Below are 25,934 nucleotides of genomic sequence, written 5' to 3'. Positions count from 1 at the left end.
TGTCCACTGTCCCCACTTCTATTTAATATAGTTTTGGAAGTCTTAGCCATAGCAATAAGGCAAGAGACACACATAAAAGGGATACAAATTGGAAAGGAAGAAATCAAGTTATCATTATTTTCAGATGACATGATTCTATACATAAAGGACCCTAAAGACTCGCAAGCTGTTAGAGCTGATCAAAACCTACAGCAATGTAGCAGGATACAAAATAAATACACAGAAATCAGTAGCCTTCATATATGCTAACAACAAGCACACAGAGGATGAAATCACAGAATCACTCCCATTCACAATTGCATCAAAAAAAATAAAATACCTTGGAATAAACCTAACCAAGGAAGTAAAGAATCTATACAATGTGAACTTTAAAACACTCAAGCTAGTAATTGCAGAAGACACTAGAAAGTGGAGAAACATCCCTTGTTCCTGGATTGGAAGAATCAATATCGTGAAAATGGCAATCTTACCTAAAACAATCTACACATTTAATGCAATCCCTATCAAAATTCCAAAGGCTTTCTTCATGGAAATAGAAAAAACAATCCAAAAATTCATTTGGAATCACAAAAAACCTCGAATATCTAAAATAATACTGAGCAACAAAAAAGAGGCTGGCGGTATCACCATACCTGATTTTACCCTATACTACAGAGCCATAGTAACAAAAACAGCATGGTACTGGCACAAAAACAGACATGTAGATCAGTGGAACAGAATAGAGGACCCAGATGTAAGCCCAAGTAGCTATAGCCACCTGATATTCGATAAAATTGCCAAAAATACTCATTGGAGAAGAGACAGCCTCTTCAGCAAATGGTGTTTTGAAAACTGGAGAAGGATCTGCAGAAGGATGAAAATAGATTCTTCTCTCTCGCCATGCACAAGAATTAAGTCCATATGGATTAAAGACCTTAACATCAGACCGGAAACTTTGAAACTGCTAGAGGAAAAAGTAGGGGAAACCCTTCAACATATTGGTCTTGGCAAAGACTTTCTGAATACAACCCCAATTGCTCAGGCAATAAAACCACAGATTAACCACTGGGACCTAATGAAATTACAAAGATTTTGTACCGCAAAGGACACAGTTGAAAAAGCAAAGAGGCAACCTACAGAATGGGAAAAAATCTTCGCCAGCTATATATCTGATTAGAGGATGAATATCTAGGATATACAAAGAACTCAAAAAGTTAAATAATAAGGAATCAAACAAGCCAATCAAAAAATGGGCTATGGAGCTCAATAGAGAGTTCTCAAAGGAAGAAATACGAATGGCATATAAGCATCTAAAAAAATGTTCTACGTCACTAGTCATCAGGGAAATGTAGGTTAAAACTACACTGAGATTCCATCTCACTCCTGTCAGATTGGCCACCATCATGAAAACAAATGATCATAAATGTTGGCGGGGATGTGGAAAAAAAGGAACCCTTCTACACTGCTGGTGGGAATGCAATCTGGTCCAGCCATTGTGGAAAACAGTGTGGAGGTTCCTAAAACAGCTAGAGATTGATCTACCATATGACCCAGCTATAGCACTCCTAGGCATATATCCAAAGGACTCATCTCATTTCCTTAGAAGTACATACTCAACCATGTTTATTGCTGCTCAATTTATAATAGCTGGGAAATGGAACTAGCCTAGATGTCCCTCAACAGATGAGTGGATAATGAAGATGTGGCACATTTATACAATGGAGTTCTACTCAGCAGTAAAGAAAAATGAAGTTATGAAATTTGCAGAAAAATGGATGGACCTGGAAAGTATTATACTAAGTCAGGTAACCCAGGTCCAGAAAGCCAAGCGCCACATGTTCTCTCTCATACGTGGATCCTAGCTACAGATGACTGGGCTTCTGCGTGAGAATGAAAATACTTAGTAGCAGAGGCCAGTAAGTTGAAAAGGAGACATAAAGGGTAGAGAAAGGAAGGGAGGAGGATACTTAATAGGTTGATATTGTATATATGTAATTACAATGATTGTGATGGGGAGGTAATATGATGGAGAATGGAATTTCAAATGGGAAAATATGGGGGTGGGGAGGGAGGGAATTACCATGGGATATATTTTATAATCATGGAAAATCTTAATAAAAATTTAAAAAAAAAATCCCTTTTGAAGTTAACAGTGTTTCTATACCATTCCAGCTATCCCATAAAATACCTTATGCTGTCATCTATCTAATAGTTTTCTCTTTTAAGTTAGTTGATAATATTTTCAAGGAAATTATGAAATGTTAATCTAAATTCTGACTATAAAAACCATCAATATATATTTTTACAGTTCTCATTGCATGTAAATCTCTTATTATCTCAATTATATACAGTACTGCTAATCTAATGTAGCTTTCTTTGAGTTACTTGGCAAATAAATATTTTATGGAAATTAATATTAATGTATATGATAGGGAAATTCATTAAACACATGCCTATAGAAGTAATTACCCTCCGAAAAATACTAGAATTTACAAAAAATAATTTTCCTTAGTATGTGGTCAGTGCATTATTTATTGACTGACATAATGGAAGGTAATTTTAATCATCATCAGTTACTCCAAAAGAAACTTCAACATTTTATTAGTGTGCTATTCACAAAGGGCATATTGATTTTTGCAGTTTTTTCTTTTTTTCTCTTATTGAATAAGCACTGTTTTCTCAATCAGAAACTCACGTGATTATCTGTTTGTCTTAGCTCACTCAAAAATTTTTCATTTTATGCCAAATGGATCCCTAATACTTGACTTTTTGTTGTTTCACAATTTGACAAATCTACTTAAAAACCTTATAAAGCATTGCTGTGTGATTATGTTTTTTTTTTTTTTCTTGCAACAAGAGAAGCATATTTATTTGTAAAAGAATTGAGCCCTCATTTATCTTGTCTTATCTGAGGTATAGATACAATCTGCTATCTGAAAACTCACTCACTCAGCTATAGTAAAAGAACAAAGTTGACATGAAGACCTAAAAGTCTACAGTTCAGAATCACAAAGAATTTATTTTTCTCACCTGTATTTGCATTTTGAATAAGTTGATTATTTAGCAGATTTGGAAGTTTGGAATTTAATGGCACCAACATTATCTCAATTTACATGCTTATCAATATTTCAAGTAATCTAAATTGCAGAATAACCTTAAAGCTATTCATATTGCAGAGCTTTATCTTCATAGACGTTAACTTGTATGCCATCATAAACATAGAATACAAAATATGCAGGAAGAAAAGGCCTGACTTTTTCAACATGCTATGATAATTATTTGAAATAATCCTGCCAAAGTTTGAAAAAATATCTTTTAATTTTGTATATTTTCAACAATTCCTATAATTGCTTTTAGACATTATTGAATGCTTATGCTTATTTTAGTATTTCTGATATAAATTATATAGTATGTTGCCTTGTCAGTAAAAGGCTTTATCCTGCTTTAAGAAATGTACATTCTATACATTTTTTTTCCTTTTTTTTTTTTTTTTTTTGAAGCAAGCCCAAGAGACTGGCCTTTTTTTTAATGTGAGAGACAGAGAAAGAGATAAAGAGAGAGCGGGGGGGGGGGGGAGTGAGAGAGAGAATGAATTGGTGTACCAGGGCCTTCAGCCACTGCACTCAAACTACAGATGTATGCATCTTCTTGTGCATATGTGCAATCTTGTGTGCTTTTATCACCTTGTGTGTCCAGCTTACATGGGACATTGGGCTTTGCAGGCAAACACCTTAACTGCCAAGCCATTTCTCCAGCCTTACTTGCTATACTTTGATGAAAGGTTGCCATTTAGACTAGGAACTGGATTTCATTAAGAAGTTATTATTAGGTTTTAAATTCTTATTACTAAAAATCTCAAGCAGTATTTAATTCTACATACATTTCTGGATGAGCTTAGTTACCATCACTTATTATGTGTTGATTCATTTATGCAATGTTATACCCATTTACTCAATATCAAGTTTTCAGAGAGAAGCATCATACTAGGTACTAGAATAAAAATGTGAGGCACACTTCTTATTTAAGGTACAATTGAAGGAAATCTTATCATTAAACAAGCTCAATATGTAGCACAGGGATAAATGTGGCAGGAGATGGGGTGGTAAAATATCTTGTTGCGCTAGAAAATATCTATCAAGTTGGTTTTGTTGGAATTAGGTATTGAGGAATATGTGGGTTCCTCTATAGATGTAAGGTGCTATGAATTGAATACAGTTTTAGAAATAAAATTCACAAGCAATACAATCATGACAAAGTTATAGGATAGTCTCATAAAAAGCAGTTGCTAGTTGTTCTGATTCTCTGGATCACTGTGAATGTTCTAAAATTTAGCAGAGAGCTTAAAGGGGGTGAAAGTAAAAGAGATTGTTCTGCACTGATGCTGGAGAGCAATGTATTCTCATCCCAGTGCCCTTTCTTCCTCTACTAGCTTATATGTGGTGCAGTAATACCAGCCGTTTCTCATTAAATGTGTGATTTAACATCCAAATGTATGTGGGGGCATATTGTAAATTGGAAATTCTTGTTAATTGTAGCTGTCATTTTCTATAAATATTTAATCAATGTTTGCTTCACTGAATGATAAAAATATCAGTGATCTACTAGGCTAGATGTATCTACAGCCCAGAAAAGCCAGCAAAAAATGCAAAATACAAAAGTGACAGAAATGGGAATAAGCAATGCTTAAAATTAAACTATCATTAGTACCACCTGGGGTTGGAATTCAGAAGGAATAAGTATGACTTGTTCTAGAACAGGACATGGACTATTACATCTTTTATTGCTCTATGACATTTACAATACTAATATTGCATTATAATTTTTCTTACCTACTTTAAAGTTACCTATCATTTTCTCCTAAGTATTAATTTTTAAAGTGTTTTTGCAAGAATCTTTAAAAAAATTATTTTCATTTTCACATATAAGTTAGGATAGAAAATAATAGCTTTCTTTGTGTTATTTACATACATATATGTCATATTCTTTTGTTCTAATGCTTCCTCTACCCTATTGTTGCAGAAAAATTTAATAAATGAAGAGAGGGCGGGCACATGTTTTCATGTGTTTATGAGGAATAGATATTAATTATTGACCATATGGTCTAACAGAGTTCCTTAATTTTATTTTGGTTTATGTATTTACTTTTTTTGGTTTTTCAAGGTAGGGTCTCACTCTAGCCCAGGCTGAACTGGAATGCACTATGTAGTCTCAGGGTAGCCTTGAACTCAGTGATCCTCCTACCCCTACCTTCCAAGTGCTGGGATTAAAGGCACAAGCTACCATGCCCAGCCAGTTCCTTAATTTTAAATGAGACATTGACTTCACTGTCATGAAGATTAAAAACTCAGTTTTGCTGGATGTAGCATACACCTTTAATCTCAACTCTCAGGAGGCAGAAGAACAAAAATCGCTGTGAATTTGGGGCTAGTCTAGGACCGCAAAGTGAGTTTCAGGTCCTTCTGGGATAAAGTGAGACCCTACCTTGAAAAACTAAAGAGAACATCAATTTTGTTTATTGGAACATAATAAAATTCCTCTTAATTATTTAAAGTATTTCGAAATAATTATTCCTAAACATTTTATAGGTTTTTTAAAATTTTTATTTTTGTAGTCAGTGAATACAGGCAAGTTGGTACCATCGTTAGCCTCTTCCCTGTCCTTCCCCCTCCACAGTAGCTCTCCTTGTTGAGGTATATAGGTCATGCATTGTGGGGTTAGCCTTCAGTTTTGGGTAGGAAGCAATGTCTCTGCATATCATGACCAAATGTGTGGCTCTGGCATTCTTTTTGCCCCCTCTTCCACAAATTTCCCTGAGCCTTGTTGGGTTCATTTTAGGTCTATGTCAGTGATGAGGTCTTGGGAGCCTCTGTGTCTATGAATATCTGGTTTGGTAGGGGTTGATTGTTCTGTGTCTTCACCATTGTGCTGATTCCCAGTTTGTCAAGGAAGGAGCACCCTTGCTTGTTTCCCCAGTTATTGTTAGTTTCAGGTGGTGCTCTTTGGAGGTATGATAGGGCAGTTCTCTCCTTAGGATCTGCATCTATCTGAAAATGAGAAACAGATTCTCTGATGAAGGGTAAATTTAGCACCAGATAAATGGGATAACAATTACTTTTTAGAGTGAGTTTAAAAGGTGTAGATCTGGGCTGGAGAGATGGCTTAGCGGTTAAGTGCTTGCCTGTGAAGCCTAAGGACCCTGGATGAAGGCTTGATTCTCCAGGACCCACGTTAGCCAAATGCACAAGGGGGTGCATGCGTCTGGAGTTCCTTTGCAGTGGCTAGAGGCCCTGGCATGCCCATTCTTTCTCTCTCTTTCTCTCTCCCTCTCTCTCTCCCTCTCTTCTCTCTTCCTCTTTCTCTCTCTGTCACTTTCAAATAATAAATTTAAAAAAAATTAAACAAATGTTGTAGGCCTACAGTTGTTGGGAACTTGATAATGTCAGAACCATATCCAATTTATAGTTTTTAATGACACACATTTTTGCCATTGTTGACTTACAAATAGAAACTTTATGGGAAAAAAATTATATCTGTTGTTTTCTAATTCTTTAATTTGATTTTTTTTTTAGTTCTTTGTAAAATTATTTTTAACATTGTTAATCACTAGGACTTTTAAAATCTCCAATAGTTGTGGAGTATCAACTAGTTAATTTATTAATTTTATTTTTTTATGTAGTATTGTTGTGTGCTGTGTGCTTTAGTCGTGTTAGGGGTCCGGGGACTTGGTGTGTAGATGCATATACCCTGTGGATACCAAGGATGGTTGATCCAGCAATCCCCTTTTCTCTGGTATCTTCAGTGCTAAGGTTGCAAGCTTGTATACCATGCCTGACTTTTTATGAGATCCTGAGGACTTAACTCAGGTCCTCATCTAAGCCATCTCTCCTGCCTTAACATAATTAACTTGAAGGTAAAAACAAAAGTTTATTTCTGTTGCCACTCTTTGAACATGACATGTTGCCACAGTTTTGATTGGAAAGGTCTTCCATAGGAACCTTTATTAAAATCATTCAACATAAACATTCTGTTTTGTAGAATTCTCTGTTCCTTCTGATCTTACACATATTTCTTATTCCAGGGAATTATTAATTTGCTTTTATTTATCTATTTTTCTTTTTTAAGCAACTTTTACCTTGGTAATTCTGTGATGATAATGAAATTTGTGTTTGGTTACCCAGTAGTAGATAATCCTGTGGTATTACAAAATTTAATTTAAAGGACAAAATACTTAGACTTAGTCATTCTTAATGGTCTCTAATGCTCTTTAATTAATCTGTATAACATCAAGTGTTAACTATATCAATGCCTGTCTAAGCTATATATGGTTACATGTATAGGTTAACATAAAACTTCTCACCCGTATACTCAAAATGGTGACCAGTTTTCAGTAAAGGAGACTGTGTTCAGCAGTGATATACTATGCCAACAGCTGGCCTCATAATCCATAGTCTAGTTTTGTAGGCCAGATCGTTTACTCACTAGGTGGGGGATATTTGTCTTTTTTTTTTTTTTTCTTGAACATTCATCATTCAAATTTGGGGGCTGAGTCATACAGTTTCTTAGGTTTCTTGTTTAAAATACTTCTATTTCGTACTTCAAGAACCTGAAACTAGAAGTTCAGAATTTTGTTTTAGAAAGTGCTGGCTGTTAATTAAGGAGTTTATAGAAATGAGTGAAAAATTTCAATTGCGATTGATAGTAAAAGAATATAACTTATTGTCTAGTTAGCAATTCTCTTTTGTTGAAAAATTTGATGGCAGGAGCAGGAAGGGTTGGGTCAGAAGGGAAAATCTCTGCATGTTGTTTTTTTGGGGGTGTTGTTTTTTCCTGGCTCACATGGAGACTCATTTTTCAGGGATCTATCATATACTCTTTTTTTTTTAAATTTTTATTAACATTTTCCATGATTATAAAATATATCCCATGATAATTCCCTCCCTCCCCACCCCCACACTTTCCCATTTGAAATTCCATTCTCCATCATATTAGCTCCCCATTACACTCATTGTAATTACATATATACAGTATCAACCTATTAAGTATCCTCCTCCCTTCCTTTCTCTACCCTTTATGTCTCCTTTTTACCTTACTGGCCTCTGCTACTAAGTATTTTCATTCTCATGCAGAAGCCTTACTCTTTTATAACCTTGGTAGCTCAAGGTTATTTTTTATCTGTATTATCTCTTCCTGGGTAGCTTTCAGGCTGAAGAGCATCAAACTACTCTCCTAATGGTTTCCTTTTCTAGATTTGAATAACTCTGGATTCTTCCCAGCTATTTAGAGGAAAATGTTACATTGTAATGCATTGTTGCCCCCTTTTGTTTGAAATTTGTATATGTATATTAATGCACATTTTAATGTAGATAATGAGGTTTGATGTCCTTTGATCATTTAAAAACTAAATTATTTTCCATTTCCTTGTATGTTTGGGGGCCACAAGGTTAATATATATGTTTCTTGTTTTTACTACTTCTACTTTTATAGTGCATACATAAGGGAATGATATATTCATTTTGAGTGTGTAATTAACTTGAGATGAATTTACTGATGATGAATTCACCTTTTGTTACCATTCATGTATTGTCACCTTTTTAAAAATAGTTCTTTCAACTTTTTTTAAACATCTATTTATTTGAGAAAGATACATAGACGGTAAGAAGGGGGAGAGAGAATGGAAATGAGCACACCAGGCCCTCTAGCCACTGCAAACAAACTCCAGATGCATGCACCAACTTGTGCATCTGGCTTACATGGGTACTGAAGAATTGAACCTGGATCCTTAGGCTTCACAGGCAAACACCTTAACCATTAATCCATCCATCCATCTAGTCCTATATATTTTTTATTTGTTTGAGAAGTGGTTGCAAATAGAGAGAATGGACATGCCATGGCCTCCAACCACTGCAAACGAACTCCTAAATCATATGCCTCTGGCATATGTGGCTACTGGGTAATCAAATCTGGATCCTTGGACCAAGCAAGCAAGTACCTTAATGGCTAAACCATCACTCCTGTTCTAAGTCACTTTTAAAAACATGCTGACAGCATGTTTCAGTTGTACATGAACTCATACTAGAGTGAACTCAAAAATTTATTAGGTCTCTCAGAACATTTCTATTAGTCTTTAGTTCATTCATTTTGTGATGTTCATGTATTAAGGTAAACCTACATGTTGCCGTATTTGTACATGAGACATGCCCATGGTAGATTCAATTTTATGTGTTTCATCCTTGTGGCAGTTTCCATTTATGTCCCCAGTAGATTCAGGAGTTTATTAAAGCTTGTTATTTGGATTTCAAGCAAACTGGTTGAAGAAGGTTATCTCTGGGCAGATCTAAGGATCCAGCCCTTGAGATATGCAGAGTGCTTGCTTGAGCTCTGCCTGGGTTCTCAGAGTGTGTTACTTTTGGTGATGATGGTGGTAGTTTTTCTCTCAGTAGATCTGTAAGAGGGTACCAGCCTCTTCTACATTAATGAAAATTCCCCTGGATCTATAAACTTCAAATAAATTCCTTCCCTATTATCAACTGTGTCTTGTTTGGAGGCTCCCCCAGCAATATGGAGCTGACTATGACAACCCTGTATATAAAAGCTTAGTTATTACCTTGCTTACGGAAAATTAACTCATCCATGAAAAAGGTAATGACAAATAGCAAATATTTTTAAGGGGCTAACACAATTTAAAGTGTTAATAATCAGTTAATAATATCACATTGTCAACTATACATTAAACATTTGTAAATTAGGTTGTCACCAAATGTGCTTTACATAACATTTCTTTTTATAGGGAACATCTTTGCTAGGTTTATGAGGCAAATCATAGGCAGTACACTTTGAAATCAATTTCATTGTTTTCTTTGCAATTATTACATAGCAATGGAACATTTGCAATAAATTTTAATGACTAATGAAGTGCATAATTGATTATATGACATAACAAAAATACATTTCTATGGCAAAGGGTTTGCAGCATGATATTGATTAAGGGTGTGTGTATGTTATTCTCTTAAAAATATTGCAAATTAGTATAAACAATAAAACGTTTAAAAATTAGCAATTAAGCTAATGATTGGTACATTACTTACTGAAAGCATGTAAACATGTAAATAGAGCACCTCTGTGTACTTGTTTTTAGAGAACAATGTACTACTAATTTGAAAACTTGTAAATAACACAGTTATTCTACTGAATTAATTCCTGTTTTCATTCTCTGAAATTTATTCATCTGTACACAAAGCCTTGGGTAGATAGCTACAATTCTATGCTTAGTTTGAAAATGTTCTCTTGATTCTTTTCTCGATATTTTCCATGCATCATTGTAACATTCATAATACACCTGCCAGTTATGATCACTTAGTGGTTCAATTCCTACTTTATCCTCCCTTTGTGGATTATCCTCATTGTATTTTTTTTTTTTTAACAGAAACACCTTTTCTAAATGTCCTTACTTGCCAAAGCCCTATTTACCTGAGAGTATGGAATTCAATCTCTGTCTTCCACAGGACCATCCTCTAGGTCATCACTGTCAGCCTGTCTGCTCCCAGTAGCTCCACTGAAACCTGTTGCCTTGTGACCCAAACACATACTATCTTGAGTCCTTGTCTCAATTAGACAGTGCTTTTCTCTCCTCAGGCTCCCATGCTTTTATACAAGTTATATTTTTTGTTAAGAAATTCAAGTTTCTATGTATGAATTGTTCTCATTGATAGAAATCTTCTAATGTATGCTGTGAATGTCCTTTCTATCCCTATCAACAATATTAATAGAAGCAACAACAATTGCTATTCAATAAATGTACTCAAATACCTCATCCTCTTTGATCCTCCTGTCATATATGAGGTTGGCAGAACAGAATTAGATAATTTATTCAGATTTGGTCATGGTTATTTGTTATGAAATTTGCAATGTTTTTTGGAACCTGCTTTTAGTATCTTAACAGCTCCTTTATAAAATTATAATATAATGAATGTTTAATATCTTTGATCTTCTTATAAAACTTGAAATAACATAGAACTTAACCATAATACACTAGGGTTAATTGTTAATAGCAAAGTTGTAGTACAATATGAAAGTAGTTATATTTTCTGCCCAACACATTTTTCTCCATAGCCCTTATTTTACAACACAAGGAGTCATTCTGACCAAAATACATGGTCCTTACCACTGATGTCTTACCGTTTTACTTTTCCTATTTGATTGTGCAAAGGTATTTGATCTAGAATAATTGTTTAAACTAATAGAATGTACTCTAATCTATGCATGGTGATTAGAAGCTTCATTTATTATATATTTTAAATATAATAAATATTCTGTTAGAACCTGAGGCCCAAAAGTTACATAACATATTCTGTTCCCTTTGGAATCCAGTGTCCTTGTTCATAGAAAATTGATGTTCTGAAGAGGGAGAAAGAACAGTCAAAATTATGGAAAATAGCATGATAAAGTAATTTCTTAAGATAAACTTATTATAATTTGGGTCAGTGGGTTCAAGATATTACATAGAAATAAATTTACAAAACCCCCATAAACTTAAAGGAGATAAATTTTGGAATATTTAATCCCCCATGATTTGGGAGCAGATTCCAGGAGTTTGGGGTATAGCTCAGTAGAAAAGTGACCCCCAGCCTAGATATCCACACAAAAAGACATTACTTAGTAGGAAGAAACAGAAATATTCATGAAAATTGGAGGCCAGCTTGTGCTACAAAGTGAATTTCAATGTTTCAAAAAAAAGTAAAATAAAGTCAGTCTTTATATAAAATTTATGTTTACCTGTACTAGAGGAGCACCTTTATTGTACAAGTAAGAAAATTGTTCTGGAATAATCATGCTATTCTGTGTTCCCTTGGATTGCAGTGTAGGAACTCACAAAGAACTAAACTTTTGTCCTTTCTTCCATAATGAATGTTGTGAACATCAAAGCTACAAGGAATGGATATAGAAGTTAGACTCCAGTTCTCTCAAATATTTATTTTCTAGTATTCTTGGTGACATATTTTGGCAAGCAAAGAGCTCATAGACAATAGACTCATAGTAGTTTATTAGGGTAGAAATGAAGGCAAGGAAGATAAGAAATGCATTTGAGGAGCTACCGTGAAGCAAAATAGACATATTTTATGCAATAATCAATATAGTTTAACACTTGGAGTGGTTACTTGCTGCCAGGTGGTTGTAGCAATAAGAAGATAAAGACAGACATGTGAGGAATCACGCAGTTCATAAGCTCCAAGTGAGGATTCTCATTTTCAGGGAAAGGAAATAACAATGGGTACAGTCACACTGATGGTGATTTTTCAGCTGATAGTTACTTCTTTGACAACTCATGTTTTATTGGACATATGCCAGCTATTCATAAATACAGATATTAAAACAGTTAAATGAAAATAATGAACACTAAGCACTAGAAATGTTTTGAGACTCTTCCTATCTTGATCTAAGACAATGAAATTGATTTACATGTCATTCTTCTGACACACTATTGTACAGCCAAAAATCTGCATTTTTTAATAGTCTATTTTTTTATTTACTGAGAGTGAGAGGAAAAGAGGAACACACACACACACACAGAGGGAAGGAGGGAGGGAGGGAGGGAGGGAGGGAGAGAGAGAGAGAGAGAAAACAGGTGCACCATGGCATTCAGCTGCTGCAAACAAACTCCAAACACATGTGCCACCTTGTGCATCTGGTTTATGTAGATCCTGCGGAATTGAGCCCAAATCCTTTGGTCTTTCAGGCAAGTGCCTTGGCCACCAACTCAACCCTTCAGCCCTGTAATATTTTTGTTAATACATAGTACAGTGTTCATTTATATAAGTATATAAAAAGTTGTCACCCAAGCCATGGGCTAGCAGGGGTGGGCATAATGATGAAATAATTTATAATAACCATTTCTACAGGCAGACTTTTAATGGGGACTTGTCATCTTATTTTAATAATTTCTTTTGAACAGTAAAACTGCTGGTCAGTAAGTAGTGTTCATGGGTAGCTATTACTGGCAATATTCTAGCTAGACTCAGGAGATTGGAGGGTACATCTTTTGTTTGGGATCTTGGTTTTGCAATGCAGCATGTGTGTTAGCAGTGGCATTTGGAAATCTATAAAACATATTCACTCCATTACTTTGCTATGAAGTGTACTGCTGGTTTTGTAATGATTGCCCATAAGAGTTTTTCTATCAAAAACAAGAAGTGGATGAGGGAAACTGACTAATGATTCTAACATGAGGTAGAAAACAAATTGAGTTGCTAAGAGAGGCACTGATGATGTCTGATGGGAAAGCCAGAAGAGGTCAAAGGCACTTGTGTCTTAGGGACTCAAGGAACATTTTGTGAAGGATCTTCATTAAATTTGGAGTGAATGTGTAAATGTGAATGTGGGGATGTGGAAGTCATGGGAAATGGAGGGCAGGAAATGAAGGCCAAGAAGGAGGGAACGATCACAGGTAGAACACACGCCCACCGTGTCGTTTAGTATGTTCGCAAGAGTGTCTTCTCTTGCTCCCAGAAGGCAGTTTACATGCATGTGTGTCTATCTCTACCTGGCACACAGCTGTTTTCAGAAGGTGGTGCTGTTGCAGCAACTGCAACAAAATTTGAGTGATGCACTCTCCACCAACCTTGATGGACGGCTGAGTGTTCACAAGAAAACTCCAAGCACGTATTAAATCATCCACTGTCATTGCGAGATTATGAGATCTGATGAAACTTCGTTTCAACATTAGTGAAAATCTGTTTTCCTATGCTTGGCTGGTGTGTAAACAGAGCATGTCCTGCTTCCCCTGGAAGGTTAAGCTGTCATCGAGTCAAACATGGACTTAAAATAATGCTGCCATAGCAGCTGCCTCTAGTGATTGATGATGAAAATGATGGATGATGATAGCTTTGAAATCAGTTTTGCTGGGGAAATTGCTATTTTTCTACTTGGGCTGAATTGCAGTCTAGATTTGGAAATTTCTTGTTATATTAAGTATCCTTTTCGATTAAAAAGGAAATTGCTAAGGACTGTATTTTCTATGATAAAATGTCTCTTTGGGACAAATTATTCTAATTTTTATATATTACTTCAGTAATGGCATTTCTGCTGAGCTTGGTGTTGTCATCTCAGGATGAGTTATGTTTTGTGGGGCAAATAGCAACCCGTGTCTAGTCAGTGAAGTTACGGATAGTACAGTATTTAGAAGATGTGATGATAATATATCCTTATTAATGTTTTCAAAGAATGGGTTTATGTGTTAATATTTAATCTTCTCTTTTATTCCCTTGAGGTTTTAATACATGCTCCCTTTATTTTCACTGTTCTCACCACAGATATCTGAACATATTACTTTCTTCAGCTCTACTCTCTGACCCAGGGTCCTTTCTTCATGAATACCTCTAGAATGTGCTCTCTTAGATTCTCACATGATATGCATCACCACCTGATATGTGCTATGTATATTTCTTGTTCTCCTCTTACTAGGATGCCAGCTATGAAAATAGAGACCATTTTTTTTCAATGCTATGAACTTCAGATATACATAAGTACATTATCCATATGTGATACTCAGTAATTGTCGAATCACTGGTTGTACCTATGAATAAACTGTGGGAATTAAATATAATAAATATGGAAGTAAACTATGGAAAGGAACTGTTGGAATATTTCTTGTGGACCATATATGTAACTTTTCTGAGAACATTGCTGTGAGATCCATTTTCTGTTAAGTTCCTTTTAACTTGCTGTAAAGTGAGCATCAGAACCATGTAATCCATTTGCTAAAATAAGTGACTAAGTTTCCTTTGTCATGTTTGTACCTTTATCATGCACAGCATAGATGACCAGTATTGGCAAGGATTGTTAAGAGATACTATACGCTTTGCCTAATTTTTTCAGTGGTCTTGTTAGACTCTTGACCAAGAACCAGCATGTATGTGTCAGGAGTGCAGACCATGTCATTGAGGACAATGAAATCAATAGCAATTGCATATAGAACTACTACAGATCTCTTGAAGATAGCAGATGGGCTTGGTATGTTTGCATTTGTAAAGAGTGTTTATCTTTTTGCATCAGCATAGTCCAAAAGGACATTCTCCTAATTTACCCCCTTAACAGATGTTTAGGATTATTCAAAGTCAGAAAATCCTTGTCCTGTACTCATGTGTTTCCTGTCTTTTGCCCATGTAATACCAATTATTCATGTATGATTGTCTTTTAGCTCTTCAATAAAAGTACCCATGTGAATGATACATCTCTAGAAACAGCAGCAGCAGCAGCAGCACTGGGTGGGTTCATCCTTCGGTTTACTTTCCTTCTCATTCTCTGTCCTGACAAGCAGCCACCCTACTCTTAGGTAACTTCAAGGGCCATTCTTCTCTCAGGTGCTGCTCCTAGAAGGACCTAGCTCACTCTCAAATAACACCAAGGGTTAGCTTCATTTCCTCAGTTTCTTCTCCTGCAAGCAGCTAGCCAAATCTTAGGTACACACTTCAAGGTTTAATTTTCCTTCTTTCATGTTCTCTAAAAATAAACCAGCCTACTCTTAGGCAAAAACATTACAGAGTTCATTTCTATATTTCCAAGGCTATACCCCAGCTGGACTACAAAGAGGACTATGAAAAGTCCCCAAAATATGGAAAGAATCTAGTCAATATTGGGCCCAGGAATTAAAATCCAGCATTTTGTTTTATTTACCAAAATTGCTTTTACATAATATATAAAGCAATTGCACCTGAAAAGGAAATAGTATATCGAATGCTTACCCTTAGGGATACTGTTGGCATGCATTCCAGAGGAAAGGAAATCGGTTTTTTTTTTTTTTTTTTTGCCAAATCACTAGTCGCTGGTGCTTTACAACAACGTATTGTGTAAGCTCTTTTAGATGCTGGTTAGAAAAAAGCTCATTTTAAAAAGAAAAAAGAGTAAACAGAATTTAAAACCCTCAAATATTCTTTAAAGGCCAGTAGCATTTGTACCCATTGGGTAAACATGATCAATCAAAGCTCTACAAGCTTTATATAGCCCATGTCCTTAACAAATAGGGTTTTTTGGCTCAGCCATTAATCATATCTGGAAGTTTGGATGATAAGCTTGAGCACTCCCTAAGGTTAACATTGAAAGTAGCCACTTAGTGGATTTGTAAAGGGAAAATTCTGCTCAAACTGGCAGAACAAATGTGTATTCTCCTGACAACATGAAATAGCATATTCTAGCCTGCATTCATTACTCTTAGCTCACAGTGGTGATACTCAGCTGAACTTTAGGAGGAATATTTCTTTGGACATGAAAATAATTTGTGAATGGAAAGAGCTATAATACAGATGCTGAAGGAATCCCAATGGGCCTCCAAAACATGTAGGGAGTTTTCTATTGAGACTGAAGCTTACTGCTTAAAACAAACTTATCACAACTGTGGTCTAAGAGAATTGCTCAAAAACTGTAGTCATAAATAAACAAGAACTGCCCTTACCACCATTATTCAGATGGTTTGATGAGATAGTTTATTTGTTTGATTACCAAAGACCTTACTGGATGATGAGATATTTTCAACATAGAAAGGAGTATAATGGAAATGAAAAGTCAAATCACGGCAACAAGTTTGTGGCATTATGTTCAATAGACATTCCATATATGGAGTCTCATATAGTCTGAGAAATTAAAATAACTTGAGATCCCTGAACTCAAAAAGTACATGATCAACAGAATATATATATATTTTCCAAGTTACTGTTTGCAATGATCACAGATGAGAAAAGAAAACAGACTTATTTCATTTGTAGACTAGGTTGGGTTTGGCAGAAGCATGCAGGTCTCAGTTAATTTTGGTTGCTTGCTGAGGTTTACAAGGAGTGAGGATGGTATATTTGAAGCAGCAAATGTTGGACAGATAATTCAATACAAGAAGGAAAATAAACCCCAAGAGATCCCCCCCCCCAAAAAAAAACAGTAATTGAATTCTAATGAGCTTGAAAGAAATGAGCTATATACAAGTTTCTGTCCCTGACAATAGTAGAGGGAGACTTGTTCTATTAAATCATGGTTCTATAGTCCACCCTTGGCACCACCACAGCATATGCTTGCCATAGATATCTTTAGACATTTGAGGCATATTCTTTGTCTTATCCCCTATGTGTTTTTAAGGAGCTCTACTTTTAGATTATTTTTCATGATCCCTGCAGAGGGATTTTGGATATTTTTCAACTCCTACTTCATTTGGGACGAGTGCCAGAAATGGATTTAAGGTAGTAGATGGATTTTAAAATAAGCTCGCTCTTAGTATTTCCTAATCCCTTTCTCACATTTTTTACCTTGTCCCCAGATATTGTTGTTTTCAAAATGGGCTTTAATCCATATAGAGAAAAAGTAGATTCCCTTGATCAAATAAAGTATTACAAAATTTACCTTTATAATTTAACTTTACTATATAAAACCATATTAATTTCTATATAGCCAATTAAAAATAGGATCATATGGCATATGATGAACTAAGTTTTAGAAGGACTTTAGAGGATATACCACCATTTCAATTAATAGTTAAGGAATGTGGAGTGACATTTGGTGTTTCTCTTTAAATGCATAGGTAACTTATACCAACATTGTTTACAATTCAGATTTTTTTTTTTTTTTTTTTGAAAAATAACTTCTTGTTATTTCTCCAAGGGAAAGTAGAGTGTTTACAAATGTGGGCTCTGCAGTTTAAGATCGAAATCTCTGCTACCTTATTAATAAGTCCCATTGGCAACAGGTTTGCTGTCCATTGTCTCAAACTAGTAAGATTAAAGAGTTGATTCAGATTCAGTGAGTTCAGATATGCTTACCAGCTTCTCCTTGTTGTTGGTAATATTCCCCGCCTCGTGGTTGGGAGGCCACAAGGGACACTCATAACTGGCTGCAGATCTTGTCATGTGGTCCTTCCATAGGCAATTTATAGCATGGCCTTACATTTACTTCAAAGTAGGCAGAATACTCTCACATTTTAAAAAAAGTATTTTCTTAACTTGCAAGTAGAGAAAGAGAGAGAAAAGCAATGAATATGAATAGGTGAACCAGGGCCTCTAGCCACCAAGAACAAACTCAAGATATATGCACCACTGTGCATCTGGTTTTATGTGGGTACTTGGGAATCAAACCCTGGTTGTTAGGCTTTGCAAGCAATCACCTTAACCATTAAACCATCTCTCCAGCTCTGCATTTTGAATCCCTATTTTCAAGAATACAGTGAACTCCTTTAAGTGCTCACCTGATTAAGTAAAGACCACCAAGGACAATCTCTTTGTTTTAAATTAATTAATTTTGTAACATAGGTTCTACTGTGTCTCCTCCCCTGGTCTCCATTGCCCTGAGGGCCCTCCTCAGTAGAGTTATTGGTGTCCACTATGGTGTAACTAGAGCCTCTGTCTCTGAGGGGAGCTATACCCCAGGTTGTTTATATCCTTGTGGTCCTTACAATCTTCCAACTCCCTCTTTCACAATAGTCCCTGAGCCTTGGCAGGTGTGTTATGGTTTAGTGTTGACCTCTCCAGCCTCTTCATTTCTGTTGTGATGTGTTCACCATAATGTTGATATTTTGCTGGATGTGAAAATATGGTAGAGGGTGTTGTATGTCCTTGCAAACCTTTGGCTGTCTTTCCTTTTGTGCTGACTGATTTAGTCTTTGGTTTTGTCAACCCCTCCCCCATCTTTCCTTTCCTTGAATCCCCATGCCTTCCTTTCTACGAACCCTCTTACTCTTTCACCCCAGTTTTTTTTCTTTTTTCTTTCTACTGGCTTGTCTGGTAACACATGCTCTCCTCCCTCCCACCTCCCTGGTTCCCATTTTTTCCTGGTCTCATTCTAGTTACATACACAAACATAGACCTAAGGCTTACTCCCTTTTAGACAGCTCTTCTGCTGGTCCAGTTTAGGTGCCACATATGAGAGAAAACATGTGACATTTGTTTTGCTTGGGCTGCATGACATTGCTTAAGCTTATATTTTCCAAGACCATCCATTTTCCTGAAAATTTCATTTTTCCTTACTACTGAGTACAGTTCCATCATGTAAATGTACCAAATATTCATAATGCATCCATCAGTGGTTGGGCATTTGGATTGATTTCATTTCCTAATTTTTATGCAATAAACATATTTGAACAAGTATCTCTGAAGTGGAGAGGGGAGTCTTTTATGGTAGATACTGAAGAGTGGAATATCTGAGTCAGATGGTAAATCTTTGTCTTTTATAGGAGGCTCCATACTGTTTTCCATAGTGGTTGTACAAATTTTCATTCCCACCAGCAGTGAATAAAGGTTCCTTTTTCCTCCACAGACTCACAAACATTTGTTGTCATTTGATTGGTTTTTTGTAACTATTGTTTTTCAAAGTAGGATCTGGCTGTAGCCCAGGTTGACCTGGAATTCACTATGGAGCCTCAGGCTGCCCTTGAAATCATGGCAATTCTACTACCTCTGCCTCCCCTGTGCTGAGATTAAAGTCATATGCCACCATGCCCAACCATCATTAAATTCTTTGATGATTGACTGAAATAATATGGAATATCAAAGTTGTTTTAATTTGCATTTCACTGATGACTAGGGATGTTGAACATTTCTCTAAATGAGCATTGGCTATTTGTATTTCCTCCTTTGAGAATTCTGTCTTTAGTACTTTTCCCCACTTTTGAGGTGGCTTCCAGGGAGGATTGACGAAATGAGCCCTTCCTCCAGGTGAGCCCTTCCTTCCAAGAGGCCATCCCCTGGGGAGTGGGGCACTTTGTCTGAGGAAGTATCCCCTCCTCCCACCTGGTTGCTTGCTGTTCCCTGCTTGATGCTTTCCAGTGTGGAGTGAAGAGCAGTGTCTCTCCAGGAAGCCTTCAGGCCTTCAGTGCCAGATTGGGGCTGCTGATTTTGTGGACTAAGCAACACTACCAGGTTTCTTGACTCTCAGGAATGAAAACTGCTATTGTTTGACTATCATAAACTAATCTTTGTGAAGATCCTTATAATCTTGTGAAGAGCAAGGGATTTAGTGATTCTTTATCTAAAACTTTTGAATATTTGTTGAAAAGTAAGATAAACGATGAGGCTGGTTGGTTGCTTCTAGCATCTCTGCCTAAACTATCAAGAGAACAGCAGAAGCTCAGAAAGGAAATTTCTAAGCTTAAGACCCACATACATGATCTGATGGTTTCTAAGGGAGTCCTGGAGGAGAGTCTCCTCCGTAGCCAGAACAGGGCTCAGATTGCAGAAAACCAAACCTGAACTCACATTGTAAGATTGACTAACTTGCAAGGTAAACTCAAATCCCAGCCTCTCAGGCTATCAGAAGTTAAAGTGAGGGCATAGATTAGAAAAGAGTGGGACCATAGGAGTTGGGATAGGTATGCACAGGAAGACTGAAGAATCTGGGGACATTGAACTCTCAGATTCTGAAGAAGTTGTTTTGCATAAGAATATGACCTCCCTTTAGCAGCAGTTGAATCCCTACCCCCACAACCTAAATTATTCTCTATACCCTTGCCTGGGGGAATTAATCCTCCTTTGTTTTAGGAACCAGCAGGAGGTGCTGATGCTCTTCCGTGCCCACCCATCTTCACCTCTGGCCCTAAAACAAGGTGAAAGGCAAGACAGGCCTCCAAAGGTGAGATGGAAAGTGTGACTCAAGAGGAGTTGGGGTACACACCTAAAGAATTTGACATTTCTAACTTGTACAGGGAGAAGCATGTGGAAAATGTGGGGGAATGGATTTTAAGGGTGTGAGATGATGAAAGAAGAAATATAAGGTTAAATTAGGCTGAAATGGGCCCATTGAGCAGAGATTTTAGTTTAACACTGCAGCTCATGCAGTTGGGAGAGGTTCTATAGTTTATTTGATTGGTTGGCTGAAGTATGCATGCAAAGATGGCCTACTGTGAATGAGCTCGAGCTGCCTGATATCCCTTGCCTTAGTGTTGAAGGGAGTAAATGGCTCAGAGAACTTTGAATGCTGGAGTGGATTTGCCCCCACAATGGGAGGGTCCAGAAGATGTTCCTTTCAGTAGGACTATAAAAACACATTTGTGAAGGAAGCCCCAGCAAACTTAAAGTTGCCAGTGGTTGTCATATGTAAAGAAGACATCACAGTAGGAGCCACAGTCAGTGCTTGAGGTGACTTTAGATGTAATGGTTCTAACTGCATCTTGGGGTAACAATGGCCAAGTGGAAGTGCTGAATCCCCAAAGGCAAGATGAACATGTTTACAGTAATGGGCAACATAAGCAAAACTATGCTCATAATGACATGACTCATGTAGATTTTTGCTACTGGCTGATTAATCACAGTGTCTCCAGAAGTGAAATAGATAAGAAACCTACTAAGTTCCTGCTTGATCTGTATAAGAAAAGATCCAGAGTTCAAAGTCCACTTTGAATTATAGCAACAGAGAAGGCCTCTTAACAGTTTATAAACTTGAGCCAGTTGATTGAAGGAGTAGCTGGGTCCCCTTGAGGAAGGACCCTCCCACAATCCCCAAAAGTTTCAACATTAAGCTTAATTCTACTCTTCCCCAGAGGGACTTGTGGCCTTTTGCAAGGTAACTGCACATTGGGGAAAAGGAAATAATCAGACCTTTCAGGGCTTACTGGTCACTGGTTCTGAATTGACATTGACCCCAGGAGACCACAAACAGAATTGTGGCCCTTCAATTAAAGTAGGTGTTTACGGAGGTCAAGTGATCAGTGGAGTTTGGGCAAATGTTAGACTGATAGTTGGTACCCAGACTCATCCTGTGGTTATGTCCCCAGTTCCAGAATGCACAATTGGAATAGTTATACTTAGGAATTGGCAGAACCCCATATTGGTTCCCTGACTTTTGGATTGTGGACTATTATGGTTATAAAGGCCAAATGAAAGCCATTGGAGCTCCCTCCACTAGGGAAAATAGTGAACCAAAACCAGTATCGCATCCCTGGAGCGATTGCAGAAATTATGTCACTATAGAGGACTTGAAGGGTTCAGGAGTGGTGGTTCCCACCCCATCTCCCTTTAACTTTCCTATTTGGCCTGTTTAGAAGACAGGCTGATCCTGGAGAATGACAGTGGATTACCAGTAATTTAATCAGGTGGTGCCTGCAATTGCAGCTTCTATACCAGATGTGGTTTCTTTAGTTGAGCAGATTAACACATCTCCTGGTACCTGGTGTGCAGCTATTGATCTTTCAAATGCTTGCTCCTCCATACCAGTTCATAAGGGCCACCAGAAGCAATTTACCTTCAGCTAGCAAGGTCAGCAGTATAACTTCACTGCTTTACCTTAGGGTTATATTGATTCTCCAGACTGGTGTCATAGCTTAGTTTGCAAGGATCTTGAGTGTCTGTCCCTTCCACAAGGTATCAAATTGGTCCATTATATCAATGACATTATGCTGATTGGATCGAATGAGCAGGAGGTGGGAGCCACTCTGGAGTTGCTGGTACAGCATACATGCATCAGGGGATGGGAAATAAATCCATCCAAAATTCAAGGTCCTTCCACCTCTGTGAAATTTCTGAGTTCAGTGGTGTGGGCATGCAGGGATATTCCTTCTCAGGTGAAGGATAAGTTGTTGCACGTGGCCCCTCCTACCACTAAGAAAAAAGCACAATGTCTAGTGGGCCTAGTTGGATTTTGGAGACAGCACACTACTCATTTTAGTGTGTTACTCCATCCTATATACCAAGTGATTCCGAAAGCTGCTAGTTTTCCTGAACAAGAGAAGGCTCTTTAGCAGGTCCAGGATGCTGTGCAGGCTGCTCTTCCACTTTGGCCATATGATGTAGCATATCTGATGGTACTTGAGGTGTTGGTGGCAGGTAGGGATGTTCTTTGGAGCCTTTGGAAGGCCTCCATAGGGGAATCACAGCAGAGGCCCTTGGGATTCTGGAGCAAGGCCTTGCTGTCATCTGCAGACCATTATTCTCCCTTTGAGAGACAGCTCTTGTTCTCCTATTGGGCCTTGGTAGAAACTGAATGCTCCACAATGGGCCATCAAGTTATTATGAGACTTGAGCTGCCCATTATGAACTGGGTGGTTATCTGACCCACCAGGCCATAAGTGGCATATGGAAATGGTATATCTGTGATAAGATTCCAGCAGGCCCTGAAGATACAAGTAAGTTACATGAGGAAGTTGCCCAAATGCCTATTATTTCTATTCCTGTTACAATGCCTTCTGCCCCCAAGCATGCACCTAAGGCATCATGGGGTATGCCCTATGATCACTTATTGAGGAGGAGAAGACAAGAGCATGGTTTACAGATGGTTCAGAGTGATCATGGAACTCATAATAAAATATATAATGATGAGTAAAATTCTGAGAGACTGAGTATAGAAAATTGTACTGATTTTTCTCTACCATTGATGATGGAATAACTGAAAAAAAATTACTTCAAAGGAATAATTAGTAATGATTCCTCCTACTTTTATACTTCAGATAGAAATATTTATGTATAATTTTAATCTTGTATTGGTTTTTATTTATGCATTGAATTATCTAAATGTTTCCACAATTTTAAGTATGAATTTTGCTTTTTTATATAGAAAAGAAGCTGAAGAAAAACTGATGTTAAAGGCATGTCTTTATAATGGTTTCCTATGTCTTATATGGTCAGTGTTAATTTCTTATTACACCTTGAATATGCCACAAGCAGTTTGTAATAGAATCAATTAACATTTGGGAAGTTCAGCATGGCCACCTAGGTTATTAAATGTTTGCTCCAGGAATGCTAATGCAGTTCATTGGTATTATGTTCCCAAAATAGTTTTTTTTTTTTTAACAATAAAACTATTAAGGTAGCACCAAGAAAACAACTATGTGTGTATTTAGAGTTTTCTTCCATTGTGACTTTTTGTTGCCTGTTTTGTTAACTTGTCTTTTTTTTTTTTTTTTCTTTTCTTTTATAACTCACCTTTGAGGACAATGTTTGGAAATAAGGCTTTAAAAGCTGAACCACTAATAGTCCCTTAGGAAATATACCTTTGCCCAATCAAAGTCCTTGAGAGGACTAACATAAGAAAGTGAACAGGCAGAAATACTTATCTTTCCCTCTACTTATTTATTGGTTCATTGCTCTTTATGTGTTTAGAGATTTTTCAAATAGCAGAGAATTGAAGTGTCATTAGTTAATTTAACCATAATTCTAAAATATTATCATCTTCCTGTTGTGGTGACATGTTTCCAAATATACATATTTTATTGTTAAGTTTTATCTTCATACTCTTCAGGGTTAAGGATTTAATACAGGGCCTTGCGTATTTTGGTTAAACACTCAAACATTGAGCCTTAAATCTACTTTTAAAAGTTGAATTAGTATTATTTATTTTTTTGTGTTTGAAATGTAGTATGTTGGTAGGTTTCATATTTTCTGGACCTTATAAAGTATTAATTTTCTTGATAATAAAGTGAGGGCTAGGAAGATGGCTCAGTGGATAAATCACTTGCTATGGTCTCTGTAGCAGACAGCTTCAGGTTCACTGAGTTGAACTTCCAGACCAGGCATGGTTATGCAGGAAGGGACATTTATTGAAGCCTACAGATCCAGGGAAAGTTCCATAAATGGCAGAAGAAGCTGGCCTGCCTTCACAGGACCAAGCAGACAGAGAGAAGTACAAGCCAAAAGCCAAAAGCCACAGCACTCTTCAGGAACTCCAGATAGGCACACTTTGCATATCTTTAAATTGAAATCTGAAACCCACCACCACACCTAAAGATCTACCCAGTGACTTTGCCTCCAGCCAGATGGCTGCAGAATGCAAACTACAAACCAACAAAGAAGTGAATATATTGGGGGCCATCTATTCAAATTTACCACAGTCTCATAAATCTCCAAGTTCAGATTGTCTGACCTAGTGTATATATCTGACTCTGTAGTTGGAATATTACCAGAATTAAAGAAATGAGGCAGATATAGAATAGCCCACCAAAAGGTTGTGGGCATCTACTTTGACAAATGGGAGTGGAGAACAAGTGAAGTAGAAGATTAGGAATGACACCCAAAAGTTGTCTTCTGAGCTCCACACGTAAGCACCCATGCTCTTACATATGTACACACACTACATACACACATACAGCCACACTTTCACATACCCACCCCAAAATAAAAACACTTAAAAACATAAATTTTAAAGCAAGTTTAAATTTCAATTCAAATTTTGGTTTAATTTTATTTATTTTGTCACAAATTATTTAAGATAAGTAGTATGTAAGTCACTATGGCCTGTGATGATTTAGATTACAATTTCCCTTTTACAAATATTACATTGCCTTTACATTTTCCTTTACAAATATTAGTATAATATTGGCAGATAGATAAATGTAATGTTAATGATTGGAAATACTGATATTGCAAAGGATGGTCTCTATTGAAATTTGTGAATCTGTATTTCCTCTAACATAATTGAGTGGTAACTATATGCTATTGAAAGAGTTTTGATTATATCAATGCAATAAGTCCAGTAGAAAATAAAATGGACTTAATTTACAGATGGGTTTAGAGCATATAATCGAACTTTTAAAATAGATGCTTTGTTAAGTTAAAAATTTCACATATTTACTAAATACATTCTTTCTGATCTTCTGAATTCATACATACATATAAATCAAAATTAGGTTGTCTTTTTCAATGTTTGTTGCATTTTTTTGGATTTTTATTTATTTATTTATTCACTTATTTGAGGCAGAGAGAGAGAGAGAATCTGGGGTATGCCAGGGCCTCTAGCCATTGCAAATGAACTCCAGACACATGCATCACCTTGTGCATCTGGCTTACATGGGGACTGGAGAATTGAACCTCAGTCCTTAGGCTTCATAGGCATGTGCCTTAACTGCTAAGTCATATATCCAGCCCTTGTTGTATTTCTGTTGAATATAATGACACTATTGCATACAGATGAACAAGAAAAAAGAAAAAAAGAAAAGAAAGTTACATTCTCAGGGTTTCATTGAAACTCACAGGGCAATTTTTCTAATAATGCTCAGCTCACATATA

At 36.7% G+C, this 25,934-nt stretch overlaps 1 protein-coding gene across 9 annotated transcripts in view; it reads left to right on the top strand.

Annotated features, from left to right (window-relative positions):
• Cntn4 (contactin 4) overlaps positions 1 to 25,934 on the top strand; it is a 1,052,004-nt gene that overhangs the window by 129,046 nt on the left and 897,024 nt on the right. The window lies entirely within an intron of this gene.

Source organism: Jaculus jaculus, chromosome 14 (assembly GCF_020740685.1).
Source record: "Jaculus jaculus isolate mJacJac1 chromosome 14, mJacJac1.mat.Y.cur, whole genome shotgun sequence".
In the NCBI taxonomy this organism is placed as follows: domain Eukaryota; kingdom Metazoa; phylum Chordata; class Mammalia; order Rodentia; family Dipodidae; genus Jaculus; species Jaculus jaculus.
This window is presented reverse-complemented; position numbering and strand designations above follow the sequence as displayed.